This window comes from Gracilinanus agilis, chromosome 1 (genome assembly GCF_016433145.1).
Source record: "Gracilinanus agilis isolate LMUSP501 chromosome 1, AgileGrace, whole genome shotgun sequence".
NCBI classification, from domain to species: domain Eukaryota; kingdom Metazoa; phylum Chordata; class Mammalia; order Didelphimorphia; family Didelphidae; genus Gracilinanus; species Gracilinanus agilis.
Genome location: NC_058130.1, coordinates 698,477,690 through 698,487,133, shown reverse-complemented (window position 1 = coordinate 698,487,133; position 9,444 = coordinate 698,477,690). Strand labels below are relative to the sequence as shown.

The window sequence follows — 9,444 nt, the reverse complement described above, 5'->3', positions numbered from 1 at the left end:
TCATGAGCAAAGGTTTGCAAAACACTTTCCTCATGTCATGTCTCAAAGTAAGTAGTGCATGTATTGATTATCCTAATTTTATAAAAAAGAAAACTGAGGCTTAAAGATGTAGATCCATATTAGATAGAGACGGAAGGGCCCTTAGTGAATTTTTCCGCACACAATTTAAAGGCCTCCTTCATCATGGACAAGTGCCATAAGTGTAACTGAATTCCTTTGAACTCTAACTCTTCTTTCTAGAAAGGATGCTTAAAAATGTCATGTTATATAGACTGATTGAATGAACTGAGAATGTCTAGCATGAAGAAGAAAAGACTCACAGGAGATAATGATAATAGTTTCCAAGGATCTGATTGGCTATCCTTTGAAAGAAGGATTAAATTCTACTTGAATTAAGTAAACATTTATTAAATTTCTTCTATGCACACTAACACTATGCTAAGCACTGTGGATACAAGAAAAAAGAAAGGAGCTAAAATTCTAACCTTTTTCTTCTTTAGAGTTAAAAAGGCAAAGTACAGAGGCATCATAGTCAATCTAATAGAAGAAGACAATTTGTAAGAGGAAGCTGAAAAGGAGGCGGGGGTAAATAGCAGCAGCCATAATGTTCTGAGGAGTTGAAACTAAGCAAAGTTACTGAAGGGAAGTGGGAAGTTTCAGGGGGCAGCTAGATAGCTCAGTGGATTGAGAGCCAGATGTAGAGATGGGAAGTCCTGGATTCAAACCTGATCTTAAAACTTCCTAGCTATGTGACTTTGTACAAGTCATTTAATTCCTATTTCCTAAGCCATAAAATTCTTCTGCCTTGGAACCAACACACAGTTTTCTAAGATGGAAGATAAGGGTCTAAAAAAATAGGAAATGGAGAGTTAACTGGGAAAATTCATATTCCATTTTCTATAAAAGAAATCTTTGAGGGGAGTTTAGTGTTTGACACTCTAGCCCTCCAGTAAGAAGGGAGGGATAGCTAAGAGAACTAAAATGTTGAGTATCAAAATCCGAACCGATAAGAATGGTGAGACATTTCAGATGATAAGCTAATCCTGAGTTTAAAATGTTGTTTCTTGAGTGGGGTAGGGAGAATTTTTCTAATAATCAGTGCTGTTCCATTGGAAGATAATATATTGATCATCACTGAAGGACATCAAATAGATTCTGGGATCACTAGCTGAAAATATCATAGAATATATTCTTGACCACATGTGGGCTTGCTTAGAGGTGATGTGATATGTCTTCTAATTCTGAGATTTTACTCCAGCCCACATAGATTTCTCTCTTCTTTAGAGGCAGAATGTAGAGAAAGAAGTATCAGACTGGTGACCCACAAAACTCCTTAGTGGGATAAGCAAGATTAAAATGCAATTAAAATGTTTAACAAAATAAATAAAAATACATTACAATAAAATGTTAATTTGTGATGTTCTATGTCCATATTCTGACCATTTATTTGAGTTTGATACCATGATGATTAAAGTAGAAAGGGGATAAAAGAATTTAGTTTGAATCATATCTTTCTCATTAACTTTTTGATTATGGACAAATTATTTAAACTCCAGAACTTCAGTTACTCCTTTGTAAACTAGAGATAGTAGCACCACCTCAATCCGAGGGATGTTGTAAGGAGCACCTTTATGTAACTGAGTTATTATCTTTCTCTGAATTCTTGGAGTACCTCTAGTCAGAAGCACACAATACATTCAGTAGGCACTTAGTTATGCTATTTTGAAGAAGTCTGTAATTCTTTTGTGAGTTAATGCTTTCTGTACACAAGGAGACTATAGACTTCTTAAACAGAGGACAATGCCTTATCATTGTTGCTTCTTTTGTGCCAAGGATGGTAAAAGATAATATGGTCCTGTGGTAAGTATTGTGAACTGAGCCCTAAGTACTGACTTATAGTTTTGACTTGATCACTTAACAAGCTCTCGAAGATCTCTATGACTTTTCTGAGCTCTGTTTGACCCATTTCTTAAAACAAGGATAATGGTTCTTGAAGAATTGTTTTTGTGGGGGTTCAGCAAGATTCTGACTGAGAAATACTTTACAAATTATAAAGCTATGTAAAATCTGAACTGTTTGTATTAATAGAATTTCATCTTTCCTTTGGCACTCCAGGATGTGTCAGTCTCTAGTCATTGAGGCTCCACCAGCAGTAAACACTGGGACAGAAATCTCAGTGATAAATTCTATATTCCTTGCATCTCAAAGAATCTAATCATAGAAGATATATGCCCTGCCTTCAGGGAGCTCCCTGTCTGACCTAGAAAAGACAAAATGAAGGATAAACTATGAAGGGATTTGGGAGGACCCTCTGGAGAACTCAGAGTTTGGTCAGAGTTGGCTGCATCTGAGCCCCAGGCTCTCTATTTATTGTGACATTGGCCACAAGCATAAAGGTCAGACAGCTATTGTCTCTCTTGCTCCAGAGGTCATATTTAATGAGCCACAGGGAATCCAGAGGACTGGACCTGTCATTCAGCTCCCTCCACACCATGTGTTGTTTCTATCCAAAGTATAAACACCATCTGCTCAAGCGATAACTCTTCTTATGCTAGTGTGGTAGACAGAGAAGCAGGATTAAGCATCAGGAGACCTGGGTTCTTTTTCAGGCTCTGATATTCAGTCACTGTATAACCTTGGTTAAATCACTCTCCTATTCTAGCTCTTATATTCCTTCTTTGCAAATTGAAGGGGTTGGACTACATGACCTGTAGTGTTACTTTGAACACTGGAATTCTGTGCTCAATGTTCCAAAACATTATGTTCTTAGGAGGTTTCCAATTTGAATCATCTACAAATACATGGACTGTATTTCTCTGAAGAAAGGAAGAAATGAGGAATGAAGGAAGAAGAGAAGAGAAGAAAGAAAGAAAAAAGTGAGAAAGGAAGAGAGGAAGAAAGAAGGAAAGGAAGGAAGAGAAGAAGAAATAAAGGAAAAAACAAGAGAGAGAAAGAAAGAGAGAAAGAGAAAAAAAGAAAAAAGAGAGAGAAAGGGAGGGAAGGAAGGAAAGACAGAAGGAAGGAAGAACAGAAGCAAAGAAGGAAAGAGAAGGAAGGAAGAGTGAGGGGAAGAAGGAAAGGGGAAAGAAAGGAGAAAAAGACTAAGAGAAGAAGGGATGAAAGGAAGAAGAAAGGAAAAAAAAGAGATAGAGGGAGAAGAGAATCAGCAGGCTGATGACTGGAATTTTTTCATAGGACACCAGTGTATTTTTCTTTTATCATAAATGAATTTTCAGATGACAACTGTCATTTGAAGGCACCTAATGGAGATGTACAATACTTTTGGGACAGGTACTGTATAGAGACCAGATTCAAATGGGTATATGGTAGAGAGTAATTGGAATATAGATCTAGGACAATTGAAAGGGAAGAGGGAAAAGAGATGTCAAGAAGTAGAGACAAATTTCCACTAGTGACATTGTTTAATGGAGTTGGGCCTATAGTAAATATAGTTAATTTTCCAAGGACCACACTTGTTGGGCTGGCCAACTGGATTTTTCCATCCAAAATGCATAGAAATACTAAAGAAATGACATCATAGAATCATGCAATCTTAAACTGGAAGAGAACTCAGAAGTTGAGTATAATTCTTACCTCGGGCATGAATGTCTTCTATGACATCACTAACTCTCTAACTTCTACCTAGACACCTTCAGTGACAGGAAACTCATTTCTACCTAGATTATACTATTTCAAGTTAAAACACTTCCAAGATAGCTTCAGGAAATGGGAAATTTTCCATTTGGATTGAGAAGGGAACAAACAAGAAGTTGTCTTTAATTCAATTGATTTCTATAAGCATCTATTAAGTGTCTCTTACATATAAGCTCTTTGCTTGGGGCTGGGGAACATAGAGATAAAAAGTAAGAGAATTCCTATCCTCATAGACTTTGCCATCTAATAAACTTACCTTGTGCTTGTAGCACCTGAAATCCACAGATAATTAATACAAGCTCACACCTATAGTTCCCAAGCTACTATTTATGTGTTTACTTTTATTAACTAGGCAGAAGACTAGTAATAGTCATTGAAAGCAAAAAAGTACTTAATCATATAAGACAGAAAAAAAGTATCAAGTACATTTTCTCATGCCCACCAAGGTATAATCTCCTATATCACACTAGTGAGAAAGGGCACACATGGAGACAAAATACAGGAAATGAGATGGCATAATGGGAAGAAGAGTACTGGAAGACTTCAGTTTGAATCTTGCCTCCATCACTTATAATTGTGTATACCTGGACAAGTCACCTGAGCTCTCACACTTCAGTTACCTCATCTATAAAATTAATATAATGATAGTGCCTGTCTCCCAGGATTACTGTACAGATCAGTGAGATAATATAAATAAAAGGCTTTGCAGCCTTCATGAACATGCAACAAAGCATGCCAAACAGGAAAACATGAGGCTAGAATTTTTGATAAATTCATTTTTATATCTATGTCTCACACAAAGAGTTAGGTGTAAGAATATATTTAACTCAATATGGATACATATAGAAACAGGAAAAGATAAAAAGGATAGATTTTGAGGGGAAAATGGGATTAATAATAGGCAGAACAAACTTTAACCTTGAAGAAAAAGTAGGTAAGATAGCATCAAAGGGAAAAATTATCAATTTGAAATTAATCAGTAGTGAGTATAGAAAGATGAAAAATGTAAGAGAATAGGATGGAATGAAATAATTAGCTATCATAACTGTGAATGTGAATTGGATGAACTCACCAGTAAAACTGAGGAGATTAGTAGAATGGATTAAAAAACAAAATCCAACAATTTTTTTATTTACTTACTATAAACACACTTGAAACATATACACTCATACAGAATTTTAAAAAAGGATCATAGAAAAACCCATTATTCCTTAAGTGAACACACAAAAAAATCAGATGTAGCAGTTACAGTTTCAAACAATGCCAGGAGAAAATAAAGCTTAAACTGAGTTAAAAGAGATAAGAATGGAAACTACATTTTACTGAATGGTAGCATAGATAGTGAATTGATTCTAATATGGATGTCTACCAAATGACATAGAATTTAAACACTTAAAGAAAAAACTAAATGAGTTACAGGGCAAAGTAATAAAACTATAATAGTAGAAGAACCAAATTCATTCCTATGAGCCCAAGGTAAATTTAACCAAAAACGAACAAGAAAAAAATTAAGAATTTTTATAGAATAACAGGGAAAATATAGATATAATAGACTAAGGTGATTACTGAATGGAAGTTAAAAAGGAGCATTCGGAATTCTTAATTCATTATATTTTAGGACATAAAAACCTCATAGAGAAAAGTATAAATATTATACATATCTTTTACCGATCACAATTCAATAAAATTATCTTAAATAATGTACTAAATTGGGAAATGGTTAATTCTGCAGAATAAAAGAATTAAAAATCAACCACTGACTAAAAGCAAATAGAAAAAAAATAATCTAAAGAACTGGTGAGTCAAAGACAAATCATAGAATCAATAGATAAATTCACAAAAGATAATAATAATAATTAAAAAATACAAAGACACTTTTTGGAATACAAAAAGCAATACTTAGGGCAAAAATTAATCTTTTTAAAAATTGTTAGATGGACAATGTATATCTTATTTTATTTTAATTTCATTCCCAAAGTATTAGGGATCAATCTTAATTTAGCCTTATCCCCTACATACAAGCATCTTATATGGTCAGGGTACTCTCATGGAAGTAATACACATAGGATATACATACATATGTGTGTGTCTGGCTCTGTTGGGTATTGTGTCTTTACTTGGCAATGGTAGTACTCTCACTGCTGGGCATATCCTTTCTTTTGGATATATCTTCTCTTCTGCATATTGACTAAATGACCAGGAAAGAAGCAATCAGGAATGCCATTCTTCTATGCATATGTTTCTTCCCTTTCCCATCCCCTAGTTGCCTAGACCTCATGCAGAAAATTAATATGAATTTATACCACTTGGGTAAGTTCAGACATACAAACTTCCTTCTATTGAAAAGGAGGACCACCAGGTCTTCCATCTGCTCTCCTGGTATATTCCTAGGATGTCCAGGCACCATGTTGTTTTACGTGTTGTTGTTGATCCTTTGTTTTCAAAGAAAACCAATGACATCACTTGTGTATGAATTGGATTTAAGTGAGGCAGAGTTGCACAAAGTTGTCAGCTTTATTCTCTCTTCCAGCCTTATCAAAGTCCAATGGCAATACAAATATCAAGACAACTGAAGTTGACTCAGGATGCAGTGGATGACCTTGGAATCTTTGATGTCTAACCAAGCTCTAAGTACTTCAACAAATACCTGCTTAATTTCACCAGCCATTATTCTCTTCTCATTTGCCTATTCCACTGGACAAAGTCTTCACATGCTTCAGGCAAACATCTTTTTGCACCAATGGATTTGGGGCACATTGGTAACCATCAACCTAGTTTAGACCATCTGCTAGTATGGTTTACTGAGGTGGTTATTGTACATGCTATAGTTTCTTAGGACAATAGATGAGAGTTGGTTGAAAAGTGGACACCAAGGTAGATGAGTAGCTCTGAAATGGTTTTGGCAAGCCCTCACACCAAAGGTGTTATATTTATTTGAACACCCATACAATACACCATATCACCTAATGCAAACAAAGGACACCTGAACCTAGCCATATGTCCCACTAATGCACCCTTAACTAGATTTCTGAGTGTTTACATCTACTCTGAAGCTGAACTCTCTTATATGTTTTGAAATCCTGAAACAGAGTTTGATCTCCTTCGAAGCAACGGTTGCCTCTTTTTTCTATTTGTGTCCTTTGCACTTTCCATAGTGGTTTTTTTGTTTCCTCCTTCCTTCTTTTCTTTCCTCCCTCTTTCTTTCCTTCTTTCCTTCCCTCCTTCCTTCCTTTCATCCCTCCTTCCTTCATTCCTTCCTTCTTTTCTTCCCATTGTTTAATCATTATGCTGAATTCCATATGTCTTCTACAAAAAAATATTTCATTTTCTCTGTGGTACATCTCATCAGATCTCATGAGTATTTGATAAACATTTCTCTGCCATATTCAAGATAGCCTCACCTTTCCAGGACTATCTTCTACATTTTTACCTCTGATGTAATCTAATTGAGACTAGACAATCTTTCCATGAGAAGGGAAATATGATAGCACTTCAGTCCATTGCTCTGGACCAGATTCATTACACCTCACTAAATTAGTCAACTAAACCCAACCATCATATCATCAGGCTATCATTATAAAATTCTATGTTCATTTTAGTTTATATTTGGGGCTGGTATGAACACTATGGTCAAAATTTATGACTCAAAAACAACTAATCAGTGCTTGCTTTGGCAGCACATATACTAAAATTGGAATGATACAGAGAAGATTACCATGGCCCCTGCACAAGGATGACATGCAAATTTGTGAACTGTTCCCTATTTTTTTCAAACATTTATTAATATTCATTTTTAACATGGTTACATGATTCATGCTCCTCCTTTCCCCTTCGCCCCCTACACTCCCCCCACCCATGGCCAAGGCACATTTCCACTAGTTTTGTCATCTGTCCTTGATCAAGACCAATTTCCAAATTCTTGGTAGTGGCATTGGTGTGGTAGTTTCGAGTCCATACCCTCAATCATGTCCACCCCGACCCATGCGTTCAAGCAGTTGTTTTTCTTATATGTTTCCTCTCCTGCAGTCCTTCCTCTGAATGTTGATAGCGTTCTTTACCATAAATCCCTCAAGATTGTCCTGGGTCATTTTATTGCTGCTGGTCCAGAAGTCCATTACATTCAATTTTACCACAGTATATCAGTCTCTGTGCACAGAGTTCTTCTGGCTCTGCTCCTTTCGCTCTGCATCTGTTCCCGGAGGTCTCTCCAGTTTGCCTGGAACTCCTCCAGTTTATTATTCCTTTTAGCACAATAGTATTCCATCACCGGCATATACCACAGTTTGTTCAGCCATTCCCCAATTGAAGGACATACCCTCATTTTCCAATTTGTTGCCACCACAAAAAGCACAGGTATAAATATTTTCATACAAGTCTGTTTATCTATGATCTCTTTGGGGTACAAACCCAACAATGGTATGGATGGATCAAAGGGCAGGCATTCTTTTATAGCCCTTTGAGCATGATTCCAAATTGCCAGTCAGAATGGTTGGATCACTTCACAACTCCACCAGCAATGCATTAATGTCCCAATTTTGCCACATCCCCTCCAACATTCATTACTCTCCCCTTCTTTCATTTTAGCCAATCTGCTAGGTGTGAGGTGATACCTCAGAGTTGTTTTGATTTCCATTTCTCTAATTATTAGAGATTTAGAACACTTTCTCATGTGCTTATTGATACTTTTGATTTCTTTATCTGAAAATTGCCTATTCATGTCCCTTGCCCATTTATCAATTGGGGAATGGCTTTATTCTTTATACAATTAATTTAGCTCCTCGGATATTTGAGTAATTAGACCTCTGTCAGAATTTTTTGTTATAAAGATTTTTTCCCAGTTTGTTCTTTCCCTTCTGATTTTGGTTGCATTATTTTCCCTTGTACAAAACCTTTTTAATTTAATATAATAAAAACCATTTAATTTACATTTTGTGATTTTCTCTAACTCTTGCTTGGTTTTAAAGTCTTTCCTTTCCCACAGATCTGACAAGTAAACTATTTTGTGTTCACTTAACTTGTTTATAGTTTCCCTCTTTATATTCAAGTGGTTCACCCATTCTGAATTTATCTTGGTGTAGGGTGTGAGATGTTGATCTAGACGTAATCTCTCCCATATTGTTTTCCAAATTTCCCAGCAGTTTTTGTCAAATAGTGGATTCATGTCCCAAAAGTTGGGCTCTTTGGGTTTATCATACACTGTCTTGCTGATGTCATTTACCCCAAGTCTATTGCATTGATCCTCCCCTCTGTCTCTTAGCCAGTACCATATTGTTTAGATGACTGCTGCTTTATAGTATAGTTTAATATCTGGTACTGCTAGGCCCCCTTCCTTCACATTTTTTTCATTATTTCCCTTGATATTCTTGATCTTTTGTTATTCCAAATGAAATTTGTTATAGTTTTTTCTAATTCAGTAAAGAAGTTTTTGGTAGCTTGATAGGTATGGCACTAAATAGGTAAATTAATTTGAGTAGAATTGTCATTTTTATTATGTTAGCTCGTCCTATCCATGAGCAATCAATGGCTTTCCAATTGTTTAAATCCAGCTTTATTTGTTTGGAAAGTGTTTTGTAGTTGTTTTCATATAATTGCTGTGTTTGTTTTGGTAGGTATATTCCTAAGTATTTTATATTGTCTTGGGTGATTTTGAATGGTGTTTCTCTTTCTACTTCTTGCTGCTCTAGTGTGTTGGAAATGTATAGAAATGCTGATGATTTATGTGCATTTATTTTGTATCCTGCCACTTTGCTAAAGTTGTTGATTATTTCTACAAGCTTCTTAGTTGATTCT

At 35.7% G+C, this 9,444-nt stretch overlaps 1 non-coding gene across 1 annotated transcript; it reads left to right on the top strand.

Annotated features, from left to right (window-relative positions):
- Positions 1-7,315: 7,315 nt before the first annotated feature.
- On the top strand, positions 7,316-7,422 carry LOC123232647. Its single transcript, XR_006505175.1, has one exon. It is a non-coding gene; the product is annotated as a U6 spliceosomal RNA (small nuclear RNA).
- Positions 7,423-9,444: the final 2,022 nt, after the last annotated feature.